General features: G+C 37.2%; 1 pseudogene; it reads right to left on the bottom strand.

Moving 5' to 3' along the window:
* The window catches only part of LOC138843738 (exonuclease V-like), a 39465-nt pseudogene extending 13923 nt beyond the window's left edge, over window positions 1-25542 (bottom strand).
* Between the last annotated feature and the right edge of the window lie 891 nt (window positions 25543-26433).

The raw sequence follows: 26433 nt of genomic DNA on the forward strand, positions 1-26433 counted from the left end.
CTCAATTATACATGAGAGCAGACTGCATATGCCTTAATTTGTGATCTTGTCTCTCAAGTTTTTATTCTCCCATATTATCTTTCTGCAGTTTTAAATTGCCTCAATTTAATCAATTTACTATAATTCCACAGCCCATGCTGAAGGTATAATGACAGCACTAACCAATGTCTGTCACTTGTTTACTCCATAAATACAGAATTCCATGAGTACCAGGCCTTCATCATAGCATTATATTCTCAATGATTCTTTTTAAATTAAATAACATTCAATTTGATTGACAGTGGGAAACATATATTTAGCAGTACTTCTAAAGATGAAAAACTGTAGTAGAAGTTTAGTTTGACCATCTAAATTTGAAATTGCAGAACCAATTTAGTGGTAACTTGTGTGTATCTAATGCTGTTCCTTGAAATTAAACATTTTCATCTGGCCTATACTTTGAAACTTTGTGATTTTTAAGAATGATATCAGATAAAGACTGCTATTTAAGCTGTCAGTTTTCATTATAAAAACAATGTGAAAAAATAGATCAGTGTTTTAATTTCCTGATGATCTCAATCCTGGGGAAATAACTCTGAAATATCCCAGATACACCTGCACACATCTCTAAAATTACCCTGATTAATTCTTATATTTACTTTTTGTTTATGTAGCTATTAGAACACATAAGTCACCTTAGAAATAGGAATTAAGAAACAAATGCCTTAACAGAAGCTTAATAAACACAGAAATTTTTTCCAGAACTGAAGTGTTGAGGATAAAGGATGTGTCATAATAATTGATTTTAAGGCTGGGCATTGTTGCAAAGCCGGTTAAGCCAATGCCTGCAATGCTTACATTCTATGTGAGTGCTGGTTTGAATCCTGACAGTTCCACTTCTGATCCAGCTTCCTGCTAATGCACTTGGGAAAGCAGTGGAAGATGGCCTGGGTACTTGGGACCGTGCACCCATGTGGGAGACCTGAAAGTTCCTGGCTCCTGGCTTCAGCCTGTCCCAGACCCAGGCTGTTGTAGCCATTTTGGGAGTGAACAAGCAAATGGAAGATCTCTCTCTATCTTCCCATCTCTTTGTAACACTGTCTTTATGAATAATAATAGTAGTAATCGAGTTTAAAAATAGAAAACATAAACTAAAAATTTACGCAACTTATATATAGCAGAAAAAAATATCAATCCAGCCTAAGCAAAATGCTGAGTTCATTTTTTTAATTTTCACTATTTAATACTTCCAGAAATGCTACTTGTGGGTAAATTAGACTGATTCTTATCTTCTCCACTATTCTTTATTATTGTTTCAGAGTAGAAGCTACACTCCCAAAGCAATATCCATGATTCTAGAATCACTTTACAAATTTCCTCTCACACTTAAAATCTCAGAGCCATTAAACAGACTTAGATTTTAATCAGAGCTCCCACTTGTATTGGTTATTTGACTTTGGACTAATAATGCTCCTTAAACCCTTATCTATATAATAGTGATAACAGCAGTAACTATTTTACAAGGTTACTTTGAGGATTAACTAAACTAAGTATTCATAGTTTAGTGTCTAAGCATAGTAAATGTTCAAATAATTATGTTTCCAAATCTGTTTGTATACGACTAACTATACTTACATAAATTGCATGTCTTTATTAAAAGGGAATGAACCTAGCCGGCGCCGTGGCTCAATAGGCTAATCCTCCACCTTGCGGCGCCGGCACACCGGGTTCTAGTCCCGGTTGGGGTGCCGGATTCTGTCCCGGTTGCCCCTCTTCCAGGCCAGCTCTCTGCTATGGCCAGGGAGTGCAGTGGAGGATGGCCCAGGTGCTTGGGCCCTGCACCCCATGGGAGACCAGGAAAAGCACCTGGCTCCTGGCTCCTGCCAGGATCAGCGCGGTGCGCCGGCTGCAGCGGCGGCCATTGGAGGGTGAACCAACGGCAAAGGAAGACCTTTCTCTCTCTGTCTCTCTCTCTCACTGTCCACTCTGCCTGTAAAAAAAAAAAAAAAAAAAAAAAAAAAAAAAAAAGGAATGAACCTGAGTCCTGATTTTGGGAGATTTCAAGACACTTTTCACAAGGAGGACAGTGCTGTTATGAATTTGTCAGTCCAGGTACTATAACAAAGCCATTACCTATCATGAGCTATTTTAAATTGAAAAGCAGATGAAACTGACAATCCAAAGTGTCACTTTAATAAAATGCATTTTGTTAGGCTTTTATTCGTTGATTCATCCCTCAAATACATACATTGAACATTGCTGAGCCAGGGTTAAAACAGGAGACACAAACGAATCACTTAAATCATCAATACTGCCTTCAAGAGCCTACCTTAGCAGGAAACTGGAATCTGGAGACAGAGCCAGGTATCAAACCCAGGCACACCAATGTGGAATGCAGGTAGACACCTGCATCTCAACTGCTAGGCCAAATGCCAACCCCAAAGTGTGATTTCTTTCCATGTAACTTTAGAAAGAGATGGAGATCCTTAAAAGACCTTTTTAGGATGAAATTTGTCTTTTCATCTGCTCCTGAAATCATTCAGCAAGAAAAATGGATTTGTGTATATGTATGTGTGCATGTGTGTATGTGTGTGTGTGTGTGTGATAGAGCAAGTTGCCTTGTGTGGAAGCTGGGAAATGTGCTAGTGTGGATGTGAGACTGTGATCATTAAACTTGGACATCTATTGTTACTGTCATAGTCTGTGTAGGAGCATAGTTGGGGGCTGCAGGTTAGTCAATATGTTTTTATTGAAGATAAAATCAGAATTTCAATTTTTGTGGTATGCTACATATCCAGCATTGCACAAAGTTCCATCTCTATAGCCTTCGTATTATATGATTTTACTACAGCCTATACTCACCATTTTCTGTACCGTTGTAGGTTGTTCTCTTTCAAGAAGTATATTGATATGAAAATTTTATAACACAATTCTAATTTATCACATTAAAATATGCTGTGCCATTATATCATTTTTATCTGATCATTTCAGAATGCTTTATAACATTTGTTTATTCACATGAATACATTTACTTGAAATGACATAAGCCAGGAAAAGTTTCAGTTACTGAACCAGGGCTGGCACTGTGGCATAGGAAGCTAGCCCTCTGCCTGTGGCACTGACATCCCATAAAGGCACCGGTTTGTGTCCCAGCTGCTCCTCTTCTGTTGTTTCTCTGTGCTAATGGCCTGGGAGGGCAGTAGAAGATGGCCCAAGTCCTTGCGCCCCCTTTACCCATGTGGGAGGCTCAGAAGAAGCTTTTGACTCTGCTTTGGATCATCCCAGCTCGTGCTCGTGTGGCCATGGTGACCAGTGGGTGGAAGACCTCTCTCTGTCTCTCCTTCTTTCTGTAACTTTGCCTTTGAAACAAAATAATAAATCTTTTTTTAAAAAGTTACTGCAGCATCCAGTGCAGTATTTGACACTAGACGAGATCGGGCGCGTTCAGGGTGGTATGGCGGTAGATAGTATTTGACGCTAGAATCACTGTGCCTGCCTTTTAAGCTTTACAGCATACTTTCTGATTTTACATAAGTGCACATTAGAATAAGAAGCACAATTATAAATATGATATCCTATTACATCATTCACTATAGTGAACAATGTTTGTCAGTGTGGATTTTTAGGCACAGATCCACTTAATAGCTTGTTAATAGGTAAATTTCAGCATGAATATTTTCCAGTATTAAAGAATATGATTCTTTCTTTAAACAAATGTTTATTTGGCAATTTATATCAGGTACTCCTTTAGGTATTGGAAAATATAAGTGCAAGATGATATTCTAAATATTGAGAAGTTATAACCTATAAAGAAAGACACATATTAAAAATAATAAAACATTGTTCATATAATTTTTCTTAAGAAAATGCATAAGTAAACTATAGAAGTTGAGGACTTCAAGTTGGTATGTATGGGGGGAGATACTTTTGGAAGAAGTGAATAAGCAAATTTTAAATTAAACCAAATGCTGAAATGGAAACAATCATGAGAAAAATATGTGCCTGAAGAATAAGAGGGGAACAGAGAATGCAAAGATCCTGTAAGAGAATCAGACTTGGTTCTTTCATGGACTCAGCTACATGCACTCTATCAAAACTTTGGCTATTTTGAGGCTCTTTAATTTTTGCTGTGATATAAATCAATATGGCAGTTATGCACTGGAACCTCTGTGGTCATTTGCAGCATTCTAGTTGTAATTATTTTTCCATAAAAAGAAAAATAGTGCAGGTAGCAAAGACCTATTAAGAGATTCTTGTATTTAGTCTTTTGTAATCCATTTTTCCTTGGCTCACACACAGTAGTAATACATTTTTTGCCACCATCTCAGTGATATTAAATTTTAATTTTATACCAGTGATGATAATGTTTTGACAACCACTTATTAATTGGTTACCAATCCTTATAAAACCTTATGGGGCCGGCACCGTGGCTCACTTGGTTAATCCTCTGCCTGCGGTGCTCTCATCCCATATGGCTGCTGGTTCTAGTCCCGGTTGCTCCTCTTCCAGTCCAGCTCTCTGCTGTGGCCCGGGAGGGCAGTGGAGGATGGCCCAAGTGCTTGGGCCCCGCACCCGCATGGGAGACCAGGAGGAAGTACCTGGCTTCTGGCTTTGGATCGGCATAGCGCCGGCTGAGGCGACCATTTGAGGGGTGAACCAACGGAAGGAAGGCCTTTCTCTGTCTCTCTCTCTCACTGTCTAACTCTACCTGTCAAATAAATTTAAAAAATTAAAAAATACTTTTAAAAAAACCTTATGTATTTAATTCCTTTCTATGAACATATTACTTTATTCCATTTTTGTTAAGATTTTTGAAAATTGGAGTGTCTTGCAACTTTCAATTTTATTACTAATAGAAAGGAAGAGGACAAGCAGAAGAACTTCTTACTCTTGCTGGTCAAGGAATATGTAAGCTCCAAGAATCATAACAAAATAATAATGAAATACTTCTATTGCATAGAGATCATTTTGAAAGTTATTGACTTGTTCTATAACGTCACATTCCATCTTAATTATATTTAGGAAGTACATTTTGAGTATGAATATTCTACATGCAGGATGCAAAAAACCTGGGAATTCAAAGCAATTTTAATGGCTACTGATACTACCTCCTCTAGTATTTGATGAAAACAGATTTAGATATGATTTCTTCTTTCAAAAAAAAATAAGGAGATATATGCTTTTTAGTTAGCATTTTTCCCCCAAGAGACCAATATCCTTCAAAGATCTGAAGAAGATTTACATTCAAAATATTGATCCAAATATTGGGTAATGTGCCAGACATAGAGATTTGCCACTTAATAATCCATAAAGAAAGCACTCTGTTCCTAGCACACTGATCTCTAGAGTAATCCAGTAAAGAAGAGACCATATGGATTAACTGCTACCTAGCAGAATGTTAGAATCCTGTCCTGAGTCATAAGTATGACAGGCAAAGACCCTCCCACAGATGGAAATCCAAATATAAAAACATTGTCACCATAGACAAATATCTCACTGTCTATGGCTTTATTGACTTGATGTTTCAAGCATCTGAAATACATGGAAGCATTAATAAAATTAAAATGATGGAAAGTTAGAGTCATTTTTATGTTGTGTAGTTAACACCTTTAAAAATATTTTGTATTTCATAGCTGCGTATTTATTGTCTTTAATAGAAAATTGTATATGTTACACAAAACCAACTAATTTTTCATTTCATTTCTTGATCTTTGCATTGTACCAACAATTATCATTTGGTTTATCAGTAAAGAAAGGTTCAAAGAAAAGAAACTTTGGGTCAGACTACAGTGTCTTCTTTTTTGTGGTATAATTTTCAGCATAAAATGTTAAATAAAATGCAGAACCTGTAGATGGAAATAATACAGGGACCGAAAGATATAACAGGATTTCGTGGCAACTTCATGTTTCTTAGAAAGCCTGCATTAATTTCCTTGAGCTGACTCAACGAGTACCACAGACTGGGTGGCTTAAGACAACAGAAGTTTATTGTCTCATAATTCTGGAGGTTAGAATTTCAACCCTATTTCTCAGTAAGGTCACATTCTCAGTTACTTGGAATTAATTCTTCAACATATTTTGGGTTAAACACAATCCATGATGTCTTTTCCATCCTTCTGCTATGAAAGGAAATCTTGGTTTGAACATGACCCTTGAGGGCCATTGACACCCTACTTAGTGAGTAGCAGACATAACACTCTTCCTTTGTTCACTGGTTTGGGTTTCACTAAACTCCCACATACTCTCACTTTGTGATTGTGAGTCATCATGAGCCCTGTATATGAATGTGCTGTCAAGGAATTGTGGTGTGTATGAATTCTGTGCATATCTCCTATGCTCACTGGCATGTTGCACTGCTCCATCAGATTTCAATTACAAAATACAAATTCAAAGAGCAAATTACTATTTTATGACATCATGAAATCAACAGATTGGCCCCAACATCGTGGACCACCACTTACCATGACTGATCCAGCTACACCTGGTTCTGAAACTTCAACTTCAGCAACATATACTAACAGTCAATGCCAGTTTGGTACCATTCCTTAAAATGAAGAAAGAGCCAAAACAGAAATGATTCCATTTTTTTCTCTCAGTAATAAAGTAATATTTTAGGTATAATTTTGCCTTTTTTGCCAGAACTTCAGCTAGCACCATGAACTATGAAGTTTATCTTTAACAACAACAACAAAAAAAAAAATGAGCAGAGCTTCTTGAGAAGGAAATAGCTTATTATGGCTTACATAATGCAGATTCACAGTTCAAAATCAAGGTATACCCTTAGTCTGGCACCTGGTGGCGGATGGTAATGCAGAAGGTTGTGCATGGTGAATCTGGAAGCAGAGAGAGAGAGAGATAGAAAGAGAGAGAGAGAGAGAGAGAGAGAGAGCAAGCATAGCTTATATCGCCATGCTTCTTGCAAGAAGTACCTTCAAGCACCCAGTGAACTAAAAGTCTCCAACCAGGTCCACAGAACAAAGGCTATAATTAGACCAAATTTTCATCTATAATCCATCAACCTTTAACAAGGGACTTAGTAATTTAAGAACTTGCATGAATTTGGGGAGTTATGTCCTGCTCAAACCATAATATATCATTAAAATGGGGGCTTGCAAAAGATTCTCGAGTAAAGCAGTTAAGTAGAAATCAACTTGGCAATGTAGAGTGTTCTGGAATGGGCCTATGATCTTTGGATGAATTGGTCATATCATATACCCTTCCAACTAAAGTTGGAGATGCAATACAGCATTAGAATTGCATTTCCAATTGCACAAATGAAGCACCAGGTTGGAGGTAATATCATGTATATTTTGGTTTCTGTCATTCCCAGTATGTTGTATACACTGATTCAAAGGGTATCATGGGCTGGTGCCATAGCTCACTTGGTTAATCCTCCGTCTGCAGCACAGGCATCCCATATGGACACCAGGTTCTAGTCCCAGTTGCTCCTCTTCCAGTTCAGCTCTCTGCTGTGGCCTGGGAGGACAGTGGAGGATGGCCCAGGTGCTTGGGTCCCTGCACCTGCATGGGGGACCAGGAAGAAGCACCTGGCTCCTGGCTGTGGATCGGCATAGCGCCAGCCATGGCGGCCATTTAGGGAGTGAACCGATGGAAAGAAGACCTTTGTCTCTGTCGCTCTCTCTCACTGTCTATAACTCTACCACAGAGACCTTGAGAATCTTGTTGCAGGATAACAGGCAGGGGTCTGGTTATCACAACAAGACATTCCTCTCCTCTTTTGGAGAGGCAGCCTGATGCCTACCACCACATAGGCAAAATAGTGCTGATGTTAAACAAATACACACTTACTGATGCAGCAAGGCTGAATGCTATCTGGAGAGAATAAAAGCTGCTGGGAGAGGCAAAGATATGTTCCTTCTCCACCCGTAGAGAGGCTTCCTCTGGCACCCTGCTTTTCCATAATCTCTTGTCTTTGTTCTTATTGATTACCTTCCATCCCCTCTCATCTTGGAAAAGTTGCTGAGTAGGTCTCCACATTTTCTACCATAGGAGGTATAACAGTGAAGATAATCTCCTCTCTTCTTTGAAGAAGAATCCTAGTTCTCGGCAAATCCATCTATATTTGTTTTCCCTCAAATCACATATATTTGTGTTAAAAGTAACTCATCTCCCAAACAAAGGGCTAAAATTCCCAGGGTGATACCAATGTTGTAGGAGTAAGAGACAACACTCTGATGTCTAAAATGTTGATGATTTTTATTGCTTATATTAAATATATACACATATATGGATATATTTATGTTAGCAAACTGCAGAATATATTGTTTATATCTGCGGTTATTGTGGAGAGAGAATAATACAACACGGTGATAAGAATACAGCTGTATAGTATAAACACAGACTAGTAAGAAATTCAACCATTAGAGACAAACATTTGGAAAAGTGGTGCAGACACTATTTGGGATGCCTGCATCCCATATCTCAGTGCCTGGCTTCAAATCTTGGTTCTACTTCTGATTCAGGCTTCCTGCAAATGGACAGCCTGGGAGGCAGCAGTGACGACATCCCTGCCTGTCACACATGTGGGAGACCTGGATTGACTTTTGAACTCCTGGCTTTGGTCTGGTCCATCCCCAAATGTTGTGGGTCACTGGGGAGTGCAATGTCAAATAGGAAATGTCTCTTGGTCTGTCTGTCTGCCTCTCTGATTGCTGACTTTTTTTTTTTTTTTTTGACAGGCAGAGTGGACAGTGAGAGAGAGAGACAGAGAGAAAGGTCTTCCTTTTGCCGTTGGTTCATCCTCCAATGGCCGCTGCTGCCGGCACTCTGTGGCCAGCACACCGCGCTGATCCAATGGCAGAAGCCAGGTGCTCCTCCTGGTCTCCCATGGGGTGCAGGGCCCAAATACTTGGACCATCCTCCACTGCACTTCCTGGCCACAGCAGAGAGCTGGCCTGGAAGAGGGGCAACCGGGACAGAATCCGGTGCCCCGACCGGGACTAGAACCCGGTGTGCCGGCGCCGCAAGGCGGAGGATTAGCCTAGTGAGCTGCGGCGCCAGCTCCTGACTTTCAAATAAAAAAATAATGAAATAAACTAAAAAGTGAAATTCAACCACTGTATTATGAACATAAACCACCTTGGAGAGTGAGGAAAGTAGGTGTTGAGCTTCCCTCCATAATGTATGTATAAGCAACTCTAAACAAATTCTCAGAGAAATGAAAGATTCCTACTAGAAATGTAACAGAGAATGAAAGTTAGCAGTTATTTTCTTTCCATTTTCTTTTTTATTTATTCTTTTTTAAGTTTTATTTGATAAATATAAATTTGCAAAGTACACCTTTTGGATTATAGCAGCTTTTTCCCTCCATAACCACTCTCCCTCTCGCAACCATCCCATCTCCCACTCCTTCTCCCATCCCATTCACATCAATATTCATTTTGAATTATCTTTATATACAGAAGATCAATTTAGTGCATACTAAGTAAAGATTTCAACAGTTTGCACCCACACAGAAACACAAAGTATAAAGTACTGTTTGAGTATTAGTTGTACTATTAATTCATACAATACATTAAGGACAGAGATCCTACGTGGGGAGTAAGCGCACAGTGACTCCTGATGTTGATTTAACAATAGACACTCTTGTTTATGACGTCAGTAATCACTGGAGGCTCTTGTCATGAGTTACCAAGGCTATGGAAGCCTCTAGAGTTTGCCAACTCTGATCTTACATAGACAAGGCCATAGTCAAAGTGGAAGTTCTCTCCTCCCTTCAGAGAAAGGTACCTCCTTCTTTGATGATCCGTTCTTCTGCTGGGATCCCACTCACAGAGATCTTTCATTTAGGTCATTTTTTTTTCCACAGTGTCTTGGCTTTGCATGCCTGAAATACTCTCCTGGGCTTTTTAGCTGGATCCAAATGCCTTTAGGGCTGATTCTGAGGCCAGAGTGCTGTTTAGGACATCTGCCATTCTGAGTCAGCTGTGTATCCCGCTTCCCATGTTGGATCCTTCTCTCCTTTTTAATTCTATCAATTAGTATTAGCAGACACTAGTCTTGTTTATGTGATCCCTTTGACACTTAATTCTATCATTATGATCAATTGTGAACTGAAACTGATCACTTGGACTAGTGAGATGGCATTGGTGCATGCCACCTTGATGGGATTGAATTGGAATCCCCTGTCACATTTCTAACTCTACCATTGGGGGCTAGTCCAAGTGAGCATGTGCCAAACAGTAGAGGGAAGTGTCCTTTCCTTTCCTGAGGGCTTGTTGAAGTTGTGAGCATCTGAATTCTGGAAGCCAGGCCTTCTGCTTCCCCTCACATTTACGTTTTGTCTGCTGGTCTGAACACACATAGCCTTTCTTCTTGCCTCTGTTGGGTAACTGACATGAAGGAAAAAATCCTTTGGCCACCAACAAAGCTTCATGCGTATGCCACACTAGAAATGAGGAGGCACATGAACTGTGTCTACTAAAAGGACAATTTGAACACAGAGATAAATTTCTAGATGTAATCATAACTTCCTCAAGAGTATTTATAGGACTGATTATTTTTCTTAGAGAAGGGAAAAGCTCCTCCTTCAATAGGAAGAACATAACTAGAATGAAATTTAAATGAGATGATGCTATTGCTTTGAATTCAATCAGATTTTTATTTGGTTAATCTGTTAGCTTCTTGTAAATCTTTACATTGGATGCCATCGCTGATTTAGATGATTCTTAGACTCCTATTATTTTAGTCACACATAAAATTTTGACTTTAATTCTTGAACACTGAAATATACTTATGTCCTGAAAAATGGGGTACTTAAATAATTAACACTCAATTATTATTTACAACAAAATCTAAACTGAGGGTGTTATGTAGAATAGCTTACCACAATTGCATGTGTAGATGGACAAATGAGCAGGAAGATTGAAAAAGTAACTGGGGCTTACTGATTCAATACTTTATCAGGAATGGGTCACTAATGGAAAAATCAGAGGTTTCCTCACACAGTTCTCTTGGGAGCTTAGTTATCCTTGAGAGACAAACATAGTAAAAAGAAAAAAAAATAGCAGTTTGTTTCTTGAAATTACATAAGATGCACCTGGGCATTGCATTGCAGAGTCTTCATTAGCTTAATAAAAAATCATATAAATTTTCATGAAGCCCCAAAATTTCAGCACCAGGAATGTTGAACACACGTATGTTCCTGTGTACATTTTAATTGGTGCTTTTTGCTCAGATCATGATGGGACTCCACAGATTTCTCTTGCCAGTATAACCACGTGCAGCCCTTGGAAGTTCACTGCAGAGTACTGACCAATGTCTTGACCTTCAGATTGGAGTAGTTTAAACACCAGTTCTTCAGTACTTAAATTTTCTTTAAAAATGTTTTTGTGGTACTGTAATGTAGAATGGACACACAAGACTCCCTTTACTGAAACTGGTATGGGTGTATCAAGCCAAGGAAAAATTTACTAACACTATGATTATTTTAGAAATGTTTATTTAGAAATGTTATTTTAGAACTATTTAAGGGAAAAGCAATTACTAAGGGACATTATAAGAATCTTAGAAAGTCATCTTCTGGGTGGTCTTGTCTTAGGTATTAGTTCTGCTGTGTCATTTACAGATAGTTGATCAACTCTAAATTTCATAAGTATTTTCCATGCTTATTGTGTACAAAGGAGGACAGAAGGACTGCTATAGTTTGTATATTATTTGTCCCCCAAAGATTCACATGCTAGACAATGTGGCAACATTGGAAACCCTAAATAGTGTAGAACCCTAAATGCTGGGGCTGAGGGGAAGGTATTTAGGTCATTAGGGATACTGCCCTTGGAAAGGATTAAGATATTTCTCATGGTTAATTCCCTCGAAAGAATTAACAGAGAGCCAGTCTGGCCCCTCCCTAATATCTGGCTTCCTGTCTTAGCATGGGCTCTCCTTTCCATGATGCAATCTGCCATTATGGAATACAGTTAGAAAGACTATAATCAGATCCAGTGCTATTGCTTGAATTTGCAGCATGGATACTCTGAGAAATACAAGCCTTTAAAATTTATGCAGTATCCAGTCTCAGGTATTTGATTATAGCACAGCAAGTTACTATAGGGACTTAATGTCACTGTGCAGAAATATAGGCTGTTAGTTGTATGTACATTTGGCATTTATCAGGAGGCCAACACTGCAGTTCCGACTCCTTTACATAGCTATTTTTGCACCCACTTACATTCTAATGTAAAGGCATGGCATTCTACGTCTGCCCATGTGAATTTCCTAGGTACAGCAGATATCTAACAAAATAAAAATTTTAATAACACATGAAAATATATGTCTTGGGAAAATATTAACAAAACAAATGTAGTTCTCCTATCAAGGGAAATGATACAAACCCAGGAGTCAAATGGGTGCATAACTTGGGTAGTGTTTGTAAAGAAGTCTGTGTTAAAATACATGTGATGCTGTGAGATTCTATCAGATTCTCAAACCAAAATGACTTGACTGACACTTATCAGCCATGACTAAATCATTGAATACCCTGGTGAGAACCAGGGAGAATACGCTGGATTTTACACTCCCCAATCACTGGGAAAAATTACGTTCTGAGACAATTTTATCTTTACATAAACTATATTCACATTTTTCAGATGCCCTCCAAATACTAATAATGCTTTATTATAAATGCATACATTGAAATGTATTGGATGATGCAAACATGGCAAGTTTTCATGTCAACTCTGCCCTAGAATTAGCCCTGATACCCCAAGAATCCGCTCAAAATCATTCCACACTGATTCAAGATGCCCAAACGAAGCAATACGTTGCTCCTCTCAGCAGTCAGGTTTTCCCACCATCTTCTCATGACCAAAGAATTGCTACTTTACTTGCGTAAAAATAGCCACAGTAATAATAGAACTTGCTTTGATTGGCTTAGGAAAGTAAAAGGATGATTTCAAATCAAGTCATAATATGAAAGTCACATGTAAATAAAAGACAGATTGGTAATAGTGAATTAATTAGAAATCGAAGGCATACATTTTGTCCCCAGTTTTAGGGTAATATTTACAGAGTAAAACAGAAAGATTATTGAAAGTACTAAAATTGTGATAACCCTTAATCTATTGTGGGATCAATTTATCAATCCAACTTAAGAATTTGGAATCCTTTTCATTACATATTCTGTCACATTACCTGGCTTAACAAACAGAAGGTCAATGGGTCTAATATTTAACTATGCTTAAAGTGGAAAATCACTGGTTAATTTTAATGGTGAATAAAAATGCATGTTAATTTAACTAAGCCCACTCAACCTTTATGAGCACCACTATGAGGGTTAACATCTGTGTGATAATGTGCCTGTTAACTGTTGACTGAAGATAAATGGCTGATCTCAAAGGGTATATAGAAACAGGAGTAAAACCTAAAGGTTCATCATTTTCATGTTTATTGCTTTTAGATGTTATTTCAATCTATTTTATATTAAATGGAGTATTTTTCTGGTAATTCAAATAATACTACAGTTTTGAAGAAAACATGGATTTTTAAATTGAATTAGATGGACCTCTTAAAAGTATATAAAATATGTCTCCAAAAGGAAGCGATAAAACTGCATGTGCCCGTGAGTCGTGGATACCTCTCCGCATCTGGCTCAGCATTATTACATTACTTGTGGTATTTCTTGCTCAGCCAGATGGGCACCCAAATCCCTTTTAATTTTCGTGGAAAATGAACACCAGAAGCTTTTATATTTTGTGTTTTAAAACAATGTTTCTCCAAGAGTGAGCCACTAAAGTATTTCTAGGTATAAATACTCACTTTAATAAGCACTTCACGAGGCTTCATACCCCTGATATCTACCAATTAAATACTGATACATGATTTTCTGGTTTTGCGAAAAAATTTAAAGTGCCTCCAAGCTTTCCAAATGTTCTTGCAGGCTCGAGCTACTTCTTTAACAAGGGCTGCAAGCATCTGTTTGCAATGAATGAAAAACTCGAAGAGGAGAATGGGCCACGTGACCCTTGGAGAACCCAGCCTTCCATCTAAAACGTTTTGGCCACTTCCCATCTGAATATTTTTGTAGATCTAGGCAGAAGTTGGACTTGAGAAAAATAATACCATGGGAGAATTGTATAGAAGACTAAGGACACTGACATCTCAAGAGAAGAGAAGAAATGCAATACAGAGCAGTGCTTTTCCACATTTTATACTGGTCTAACCTGTAATATTTGATCAGGAGACTGAAGAGAAACATTTCTCAACATCAAAAAGCATACTGGCATCAAAGCATACTGGCAAAAAGCATAGTGGCATCAAATGATACTTCCACTAGTCCACCACCATCACTGCATATTATTTCAATAACTGAAGAACAAAAATCACCTTGTAATAGCTAAGCAGGTGTCAATTTTTTTTTTTTTTCTTCAAAACATCAAGTGCTAGGTAGTTCAGGCCTTGAAATGCATCTGTCATAACTTCTTTTCCAGGAAAAGAAGCTACAGGTGATGTGTAAGTGAATGAAATGATTATACTCCAATTAAAATTGTATTTATGTACACTAACTTGACTTTTATATATATTTTTTATTTATTTGACAGATAGAGTTAGACAGTGAGGGAGAGAGACAGAGAGAAAAGTCTTCTTTCCATTGGTTCACCCCCCAAATGGCTGCTACTGCCGGAGCTATGCCAATCTGAAGCCAGGAGCCAGGTGCTTCCTCCTGGTCTCCCACATGGGTGCAGGCACCCAAGCACTTGGGCCGTCCTCCTCTGCTTTCCTAGGCCACAGCAGAGAGCTTGACTGGAAGAGGAGCAACCGAGACTAGAACCTAGTGCTCATATGGGATGCCAGTGCCGCAGGCAGAGGATTAACCAAGTGAGCCACGGTACCGGCCCTGACTTTTATACTTTTTTATTTTATCACATGTTATTCTTTATTTCAAGTATCTTAAAGAATGCCATAAGCATCTTTAGTTTACTAGTCCTGCCCTACAAAAACATGCAACATACCAGAAATAGGCCTTGAGCTGTAGTTTGGTAAAATCTGATCTTGAATAAAAATGAGAAAAACTGTAGACAGAACCATCTGTCTCTTGAAGTTGGGAATCTTTCATTAACATATTTGGGAAAACATTCATTGGTTTTAATACTTATGGAAGAAGAAGATATTTCACCAAATTTGGCCAGAAAAATTAACTAAAATATGTAGTATATAGGTGTCATCTCAAATTACAGTCTGTTAAAATTTGCTAAGACCTGTAATGATCAAAAAAATTTATGTTCCAAATATCTGGTTATTTAAAATTTTTTTGCTGTTTATTTTTATTCTTAAGGAAGGATATAATATTATCTTTTAAAAAATCTACTTCAAAAATGCAAGAATTTCACAAATAATTATTCTTAATGATTACCAAAACAGTTATGAGAGAGAATTACAGCACAAATATCATACAAAAATGTTTCCTCTAAATAGCGGATATGGTTACATGAGATCTCTCTATACTAATTTTTTTTCCTTTTGAATACATTTGAAATTATTTCATATAAAAATGAAAAGTAAAACTGTATGATCATTTTGACTTGTTTCTATTTTATTCACTTCTATAGTCATTCATTAGATCCTGTCTATTTCTGGCATAAATTTCATCACTATACCATAAATTTACCTAATTATTTAATTGTTCTTTTTTTCAATTCATATGACTTTTCCTCAGATATATATTTTATTGAAATATTGTTGACTCCCTTGATTTTTAGTTACTCCACTCCCCATTACCAATCACACCATCTGCTGCTTCTTTTTTTTAATTTATTTTTTTATTTGTTTATTTGACAGGTAGAGTTATAGACAGTGAGAGAGAAAGAGACAGAGAGAAAGGTCTTCCTTCCATTGGTTCACTCCCCAAATGGCCGCTAAGGCTGGCGCTGCGCTGATCTGAAGCCAGGAGCCAGGTGCTTCCTCCCGGTCTCCCATGCAGGTGCAGGGCCCAAGGACTTGGGCCTTCCTCAACTTCCTTCCCGGGCCACAGCAGAGAGCTGGCCTGGAAGAGGAGTAACCGGGACCAGAACCCAGTGCCCACATGGGATGCCGGCACCTCAGGTGGAGGACCAACCAAGTGAACCATGGCGCTGGCCCCAATCATCTGCTGCTTCTAAATGTACCAATATCTAATTGCTTCTGTCATCTTCTCTCCTCTACTTGAACATATTTTCCTTAATGTACTCTTGGCATAAATGGTCCTTTCCCTATGTCAAAGTTCAGTTTACATCCTATGTCTTAAGGGGAGCCTTATTTAAATTAAAGCATTATTTTAAAAGGATAATATTTTGCCACATCAAATGTAGACTGAGTGGAGCTGGCATTGTGGCATAATAGGCACCTGTGGTGCCAGTATCCCATGTGGGCACCAGTTCAAGTCTCGGCTGCTGCAGTTCGAATCCAGCTCTCTGTTGTTGGCCTAGGAAACAGTGCAAGATGGCCCAAATGCTTGGGTTCCTGCACCCATGTGGAAGACATTGAAGAGGATCCTGGATCTTCTCTTCAGATTGGCCCAGCTCGGACTTTTGTGTCCATTTGGGGAGTGGACCAATGTATGGAAGACCTCTCCCTCTGTGTCTCTTCCTCTGTAGCCTCACCTCTCAAATAAATAATAAATCTTTAAGAACATGTAGACTGAATATAAAGTATTTTTTTATTCACTAAACAATGAGGGGATCATTAAGCTATCACAAGTAATTTACAGGATAGTTCAATGATCATTATCAAGAAATCAGAAATGCCATATTGAATTAGTGTATATAAAAATTTAATATTCACCAGACAGACTTCAACTGCAAATATGTAAGGGGCAATGTTTATTTTCCACATGAAGAACCACTTCCTTTGTTGTGAGTTATTTATGGTTTACAACCTTGTAAATGATCTCAAAGACAATGAATATAGCTAGCCTGCTGGAATCTGCTAATACAGTTGATTTTGTTAATAGAATACTCAGTAATCTTGTTCTGTGTGTGCCCATTTCAAAACCTTCTACAACTATTGCAGATACTGACTGATTTCCTTTCTTCCTTTTAAAGTGTTGCCTGTAGCATTTCCAGCAATTGTGGCCCATCATTCTGATACCTAGGCAAGCAGCAGCAGCATTCTCTAGGAAATTGCTAGAACATGTAATTTCATGCCTATTTCAACCTTCTGATTCAAAAAGCACATTTTAACAAGATTCCTGGCTGATTCATATGAACACTAAAATCTTGAAAGTACTGAACTATGCCACATACATTAATGCTGAAGGAAATTGATAGTCTTGCAATGTTCACCATTTTGGTCCTATATCTTATGCTCCTTGATTTGCAAACTCTTTGGGATACAGCATTAAGCAAAGGAAGGAATTGATTGAAGTATATTATTAAATAATTCTTTTTATTTTTTCATCAAAATGGGCAGCTGGTACTATTTTTTTTATTACCAGAAATTCTTAAATAGCCTTATGTTTTTACTTGTTACCTAGTAATTGTGGAGACATGTGAATTAAAGCTGAACTCATGTCGTATTTTAGAACATCAAATTCATGAAGAAAATATGTTTTATTTCTTGAAAGATTTCAGGAATTTATTGTCATACAATTTTTATACAGAAGTAACACTCATATCAGTTAAAAAGGAAAGAGAGATCAGGTAGCTACTTTAGTAATCAAAATACTCAAGCAGGGGCCAGCGCTCTGGCATAGCAGGTCAAGCCGTCGCCTGCGGTGCCAGCATCCCATAAGGGATCCGGTTCGAGTCCCAGCTGCTCCACTTCTGATCTAGCTCTCTGCTGTGGCCTGGGAAAGCAGTGGAAAATGGCCCAAGTCCTTGGGCCCCTGCACCCGTGTGGGAGACCCGAAAGAAGCTCCTGGAAACTGGCTTCGGATTGGCACAGCTCCAGCCTTGGCAACCATCTGGGGAGTGAACCAGAGGATTGAAGACCTCTCTCTCTTTCTCTCCCTGCCTCTCCTTCTCTCTCTGTGTAACTCTGACTTTCAAGTAAATAAATTATCTTTTAAAAAAAATCCTCAAGCAGGAAAAATTGTGCCTGTTTTCGTTTAATTAATATGTTTTCGACATGCTATATTTCTAAATACAGAATTCCCCAAACCATCAAATATGTTTAATTTCTTATTAGAGTTATGCATAGTATGATTTGGACTAACTATATCAGCAAATAATGTTATAGGGATAATTATCCAATTACATTTTCACCTAGTAACACATCACAAATTATTCTTTTTGATAATTAATTCTTCTTTAAGATTTATTTATTTATTTATTTGAAAGGCAGAGTTACAGAGAGACAAGACAGAGTTAGGGAGAGAGGTCTTCCATCCACTGGTTTACTCCTAGATGGCCACAACAGCCGGAGCTGTGCTGATCTGAAGCCTGGAGCCAGGAGCTTCTTCCAGGTCTCCCACATGGGTGCAGCAGCCCAAGACCTTGGGCCATCTTCTATTGCTTTCCCAGGTCATAGCAGAGAGCTGGGTCGTAAGTGGAGCAGCTGGGACTCAATCCGGTGCCCATATGGGATGCTTTACCCACTATGCCACAGTGGGGCCCTGATAATTAATTCTTATCATGAAAAAAATCTTACATTTTTGGTATATCAAAGGATTTTTACTCCTTTTTTTCAAAAAATCTTAACAAAATTTTAAAAAGTATAATAATATATATTTAATTTTTGATACATAAACTTGTACATATTTATGGAGTATCATGCAATTTTAGTAGATGTATACTTTATGTAATATTAAAATCATGGTAAAATATCTTCTCAAACATCATTTTTATATAATGAATTCATTCCACATTCTTCTAGTTCTCATTTTAGAAAAATTTAGAGCCCAAGGCTGACCCTGTGGCAAAACATGTTAAGACACTGCCTGCAGTGCCAGTATCGCATGCAGATTCTGATTTGAATCCTAGCTGCTCCACTTCTGATCCAGCTCCCTGCTTGTGTGCCTGGGAAAACAGCGGAAGATAACGCAATTGCTTGGGTCCCTATACCTAAATGGGAGACCTAGAAGAAGCTGTTGGCTCCTGATTTCATCCTGGCCTAGCCATGGCCATTGCAGCCACTTGAGGAGTGAGCCAGTGGATGGAAGAACGATTCTCTCTCTCTCTGTAACTCTGCCTTTCAAATTATTAAATGGAATCTGCAATAGCAGAAGAAAAAGAAACAAAGACGTACAGCTCATCACTATCTATATATTCTATTGCGTCGTGGGACACCAGAGCTTACTCATTCCATCTAACTGTAACCGTGCCATCCGTCTACCTTACACCATGATCCCCTCCCTGCTATTCCCCCAGCTTCTGGTAATCACCATTCTACTCTTACCTTCTATGACAACACTTTTAGATGTCACATATGAGTAATATCATGTGGTATTTGTCTGTGTGAGCCTGACCTATTTCACATAACGTGAAAATGTCTACCTCCATCCATGCTGCTGCAAATGCAAGATTTCATCACTTTTATGAATGAATAGCATGTTGTAAGTATTTTTACACAAAATTGTATATATTTTCATTTAGTTGTATCTTTGAGGAACAACTTCTTGAAAACTCAAATTTTAAAGTGTAATGTCTCTTCTACTGCTTCTTTAATGCTAATGCAAATGTTCCCTACTCTGCAGCTACCAGATAATGTAAACAGAAGCAGTTTCGGCATCACTGAATTAAGATGGGAGAAATATAGTGCTTTATATATGCCTAAAATGTATTTTTCCTATGTCTTCTCTAAATAAAGAAAAATCAGCATTATGATACAAGCAATATTGAAAACTCATGAGCTCTGGATTCTATCAAATCCTTGAATTTCAATTGACATAAAACACATAGATCCCTGAATGTTGTTGGTGACATGAAGCAACCAGCATATATTGTAATCACAAAAATTAATCTTAAGAGAAATCTTAAAAAGCAAGAAGAAAATTTCATCAGTCTTTCTCCAAAATTCATTTTTCAAGTAATGAAACTCATGGATGAATAAACAATCTAATTCTTTGTAATTTTGCAATTTGAAACTTTGCAATTTTCAAAACTTGTCAAGCTTATTTGGGACCTAGGGTTATACATCTTAGCCTTAGGAAAGTTCTTCTCCAGTTGTCTTAAATAACAGGCTTCTACGAGTTTTGGTTTGTTTTTGAGCAAGGCACTTCCTCTCTTGCCCATTCTTGTTTTGTATTGTTTTATGTATGAGGTTTTGATTGGCTCAGCTTTTTGTTTTATAATCTTCTGACTCAATGGGAAAGGGGAAATGAGAAACCAATCTCATGTTTTGAAACTTCACTTCATAAATTAATTTAACTTTTGCCATATTTAAAACAATAAACTGCAAGTTTTTGTTTTTAAAGAAGAGTTATTTCATAAAGAAAATATCTTATTTTTAAGATTAAACCAACTGTTCACGTCCAGTTTCAAAGTATTTAAGTATACAGTGAGATCTAATTAATAGAAAGATTATACTTAGCAATGTCCTAGAGGTAAATAATTGCCAAGCTGAAGTCCAATCTCCTTTACCCTTTTTTTCTCTCTCTTAGTATTGTTTTTCTCTCTTAGTATTGTTTCTCTAATGACATTCCTATTTCAATCATTTGTGCCATAATCCTCCACTCACTCAAACTATATTTCTTTTTTTGTTGAACATTTATTTATTTAATTGAAAATCAAGTTACAGAGAAGCAGAGTCAGAGAGAAAGAAAGTCTTCCATTTGCTGGTTCACTCCCCAAATGGCTGCAATGGCCGGAGCTGGGCAGATCTGAAGCCAAGAGCCAGGAGCTTCTTCTGGGTCTCCCATGTGGGTGCAGGGCCCCAAGGACTTGGACCATCTTCTACTGCTTTCCCCAGCCATTAGCTGAGAGCTGGATAGGAACAAGAACAGCTAGGTCTCAAACTGTCACTCTATGTGATGCTGGTGCAGCAGATGGAGGCATAACCTACTACACCACAGTGCTGGCTACAAAATTGTATTTCTTAATAAAGATAGTTGATTGGAATCAGACATTTTGAAATAAAGGCATTTATTTACCATAAGGAGGAAAGACAAGTTTAAAATTTTTAAATTTATATCTTTCCTGTAATTTCATTTGACACACTCTCTCTCCTCTTTTCCACTGCTCTTCCCTGCTCCCCTTCCTCTCTCCTCTTCCTCCTCTTGCTTCTTTTCCTTCTCCCTTTCTTTTCTTTTCCCTGTTATTCTTCTTGTTTCTTTCCATGATATGAGTAGGCAACACATTTCAAGAAAATTTGAAATGGCAGTCATTTTTAGAGCATGTTTTTTTGTGAGTTATATGCAACAAAATGTTCTAACAGCTATTGTCAGTGTGCAAGAGAAACTTAATACCCTATTATGCACTAAATTATTATAATAGTTAATATATCCAAAGCATTACTGTATCACAAAGGAAATAGTTGTTTATCAAATAATATTACTGTTTCAATAGTATAATGATATAAGCAAGGAAATAAAAGATTTCTGATATTGAACTTTTCCCCTTGCTTCTGCTCTTTAAATTTGAAAAGAGACAGACACACTGTTTTCACGATCTTCAGAGAAAAATGTTTATTTTCCCTTAAAATAATGCTTTCTTAATATAGAAAAAGCTAAGTGAGAGAAACATTCCAATCTGCTCTCAGAGAAATTAGGTTCCCACCTCAAGGTACACATGCATTTTGGTCTTCATCCTCTTTACTTTGTCCTATTTTTCTTCTTAGCTCCTTAGGGTACGTCTAACAACTTTGAAAACTTTAGATAAATTGCACTGAGAGTTTTACCCTCTTCAGTGAAATGCTATTACAGTTTATAGGCTTGAGCCAAGTTAATATTTGATTCAAACACTGCAAACTGGTAATATGAACTCATTCAGGTGATGCAAGCACATTAAACTTAAAGATGCAAAAAGTGAGTTCTTGTGTTCCACCCCAAGCTGCATAAAGGCCTTTAGCACAAGATCTGAGAAATGTCTAGATACACCTGTTAAATAGCCTTTCCTGGATACCACTTGTATATATCTAAATTGTTTTCAGAAAAAAAAATTACCCTTATTATCCAATTTTCAAAAGAAAACTTTGAAAGGATTTGTAATCATGATTTTGAGAATATCTTGTTTCTGTTACTTTGACAGACATGAGTTTAGATTATCGAATGTATGACACACAGCAGAGTTTTAAATAAAGCTTCGTGCTTTTGCACATGTTTGGATTTGTCATCATTTAGGAAATTGTAGGTGTCAGAAAGATTTAGTAGAGTTTTTCTCCATTATGCAACTTAAGGAAACACACTCACCTAGTTGTTAAAGTTTATTCATATTTTGTGTTATGTTGTACAAGACAGGAAAATCTGAATTGAGAAATATTCTGGTCACCTATCAAAACTTAAACTCAATTTAATTTACATCTAAATAATTTAGATGTAATCTTTTCATATACTATCTATTCAAATATAATATGATCAGTAAGTACTTTTTGGATGCAATATCACTAGTGTCAAGCATATAATCAAGTAGAGAAGATAAAACTATATAACTCAGGAAAGTAGAAAAGAATAATTCTTTTTTAAAAATTAATGAAGGGAACAAATTTCATGTATGTTTTAAGAGCATAATGATGCATCCTACCGCACCCTCTCTCCTCTTTTCTATTATTTTTCTTTTAATTTATACAATGACAGGATTTCAATTCTTTTTATAGTCACAAACTTAGCCCTCCACTAAATAAAAAAATTCTACAAGTTGGAAGTGGAAAACCATTGTTCCTCAAGAGTATATACAAGGACTATAAACAATAATCAATTCTCAAAATTTCCATTTTATACATATAAACTACATTTGTGTAATATTATATTAGTTATAACAATCAGAGGAAACATACAATATTTGTGTATTTTAAACTGGCTTATTTCTCTAAGCATAATGCTCTCCAGTTGTATTAATCCTAATAGTTTGTTGAGAAAATAAATCTGATTGGGTTCTTGCAGATGAGTAAAACTCTACAGATACAAACCTATTATATTGAAATTGCTACCACTGCCATTGAAACAATCTGGATAAAGAGGAAAATTTAGTTTCCTTCATATTATGATTTAGTTCTTCAAGCAGTCATATAAAGTGGACCGTAGGAATGCCATTTAATAAGAGGAAAGGTGGTTGAAGGACAATAAGAAGCAGGTCTAGCACCACCCCACTCATAGGCAGAAGAATTAAATTCCAAACTCAGATATCCCTGGCTCCAATTGTCATGTTCCTTACTATTTTTGTAAATCGTTATTCTGAAAAAAAAAATCAAGGATATCATAGGTAGCAGAGATGACTTTAAATAATCTGGTATAAGGGAAGGAGCCATGATGAAAAGGTCCTTCAAGCTGTATCTCTATTTTGTATGTTTTAATTTTCTTGAAAGAAAAAGAGAGATATAGAGATGGACATAGAGACAAGGAGAAAAAGAGAGAGAGAGAGATGTTTCCTTTGCTGGTTCACTCCTCAAATGGCCCCATTAGCTGAGGATAGCCAAGACTGACATTAGGAGCCCAGAATCCTATCTGGGTTTCCTAGTTAGGAAGCAGGGACCTAAGCATTGAAATTCTGTCCCCATAAGTATTAAATTATTTAGTTCTTATATTTAACAGGAATCACTTTTCAGTTAAATTTAAACACCTAAGAATAATTGTGTATTAATTAAAGAGTTCAATCAATGGTACTAAGTAGAACAAAAAATACTAAAAGGAATAAAATAGTAAGTTGTTACTCAACAGTTAGGGCTGATCAAGTCATTGTTTCTTACAGTGTCCATTTCACTTCAACAGGTTTCCTTTTAGGTGCTTAGTTGTCACCGATCAGGGAGAACATAAGAGTGGGAATAAGAGAGGGAGGAGATGTACAGTTCAGCACATGCTCACTCAGACTTACCCTAGAGTTAGAAACGTGCCAGGGGATTCCAATTCAATCCCATCAAGGTGGCATGCACCAATGCCATCTCACTAGTCCAAGTGATCAGTTTCAGTTCATAATTGATCATAATGATAGGATTAAGAGTCAAAGGGATCACATAAACAAGACTAGTGTCTGCTAATACTAACTGATAGAATTAAAAAGGAGAGAAGGATCCAACATGGGAAGCGGGATACACAGCTGACTCAGAATGGCAGATGTCCTAAACAGCACTCTGGCCTCAGAATCAGCCCTAAAGGCATTTGGATCCAGCTAAAAAGCCCAGGAGAGTATTTCAGGCATGCAAAGCCAAGACACTGTGGAAAAAAAAAAATGACCTAAATGAAAGATCTCTGTGAGTGGGATCCCAGCAGAAGAACGGACCATCAAAGAAGGAGGTACCTTTCTCTGAAGGGAGGAGAGAACTTCCACTTTGACTATGGCCTTGTCTAAGTAAGATCGGAGTTGACAAACTCTAGAGGCTTCCAAAGCCTTGGCAACTCATGACAGGAGCCTCCAGTGATTTCTGACGCCATAAACAAGAGTATCAATTGTTAAATCAACAACAGGAGTCACTGTGCAATTACTCCCCATGTAGGATCTCTGTCCTTAATGTGTTGTACTATGTGAATTAATGGTATAACTAGTACTCAAACAGTACTTTATACTTTGTTTTTCTGTGTGGGTACAAACTGTTGAAGTCTTTATTTAGTATATACTAAATTGATCTTCAGTATATAAAGACAATTGAAAATGAATCTTGATGTGAATGGAATGGAAGAGGGAGCGGGAGATAGGATCATTGGGAGTGGGAAGGTTGTTATGGAGGGAAAAAGCCACTATAATCCAAAAGTTGTACTTTGGAAATTTATATTTATTAAATAAAATTTAAAAAAGATATTTAGTTTGAGCCTTTTCCACAATAAACATTACAACAGCATTATTAGTGTAAGTGACTTCAATTTTTATATTAAAACATTTAGTTTCTTCAAGTTATAGGGAACTAATATTTGTTGAGTGTCTATTTTTTTCTCAGTATATTAAATTAAATTAAGCTACATTTAAGTATTATGGTTACTTACACAGAACTACTATCGTTTCCTCTATCATAGAGTTAGTATCACACACACACACCCACACACCCACCCCCCCACAAATATAACCAATACATATACTTAATTCTCTATTAAATATTGTTAGCATTTTATGTCATTCATTCTTTAACTCATTCTAAAAGTAAAGTTGTTGAGTATATTAGCCTAGTGTCTGAGGATGCAATAGTGAAAAATGAAGCACATGATTTTAAAATCCATAACATGGTTGGACTTTAGTCGAATGAAATCAGAAAAGGCATATAATGAATAACAGAATAACAGATTAGAAAATAAATCAATGAATATCAAGTATGCACGTTAATTAAGAATATGCTGTGAAGAACAAAAATATGATCCTAAAATAGTGAAAGAGGTTGAGAAATGTGAAGAGTGGTGGAAATTTTTGTTATGGTAGTGGATGTGCTTTTGGTTTCCCACCCAGATGTCCGGGGCCTGATCAGTCACTTTCCCACTGTTCGCACGCGCTGGGAACCACAGGTGTCAGCTGCAAGTGCTGCTCTTGACAGCCCAATATTGACATCCTTGGAGATCATGAGCGTCTCTCTCCAATGACTGAAAAATTTATGGATAATGATGTATGCAGGACAATTGTTGTGGTAGTATTGGCACTCCAGAGCTCCCTATAGGGTCTGTCTGAGGGTACCTTCTTCCCAAAACATATTTGCTTGTTTCATTCCTTCAATATCCCAATACCTGCTTTTTACATTTTTATTACAGCTTTCTCTTGAATATATTCTCCCCATTAATTATATAGCCAGAAATTATTCTCTCAGACTGTGGTTCTAATAATCTGATGTGAGATAGGTTGCAGGAAAGATATGACTGTGAAGACAAACATTTAGAGGATTTTTGTAGTGATGAGGAAAGAAATAAGTGAGATCTGGGGGTTGTGGTGACAATAGAGGAAGGGTAGTTCAAATTGAAACAATTATAGATTTATATTGAAATTTAAGCCAATAGCATTTAGTAAGGAGATGATGTGCATACAAAAAAAAAGTAGAATTGAGAATACTAACTTCTATAAGCTGTTGATTCGATCTCTGGAGTAATTGAGTTGTTATCAAACTGGTATAGAAAACAGTGAAAAAGAAACTGCTTTTGGGAAGATAACACTGGAGTTGTTCTCACTGTGTATCAAATTACCCCACAATTAGAGGTTGGAAAAAAAATTTAAAATGTTAACAGAATAGTAATTTGAGCAGGACACAATAGGGTTAGCTGTTCTCCGACTTGGTGTCAGCTGGAGTGTTTACAGGCAGGGATGTTCAGCCATCTGAAGATCTACTTATAGTTGGGAGTTGTTAACTTCTGGATTAGACCCTATGTGGTCTATGCTTCTCAACATTATAGATGGTCCTGAAGATTGGAGTGCCAAGAGAGTGAGAGAACTAGGCAGAATTCTCTTTGCTTTTTATGTTTTTAAG

This window comes from Oryctolagus cuniculus, chromosome 9, assembly GCF_964237555.1.
Source record: "Oryctolagus cuniculus chromosome 9, mOryCun1.1, whole genome shotgun sequence".
NCBI lineage: Eukaryota > Metazoa > Chordata > Mammalia > Lagomorpha > Leporidae > Oryctolagus > Oryctolagus cuniculus.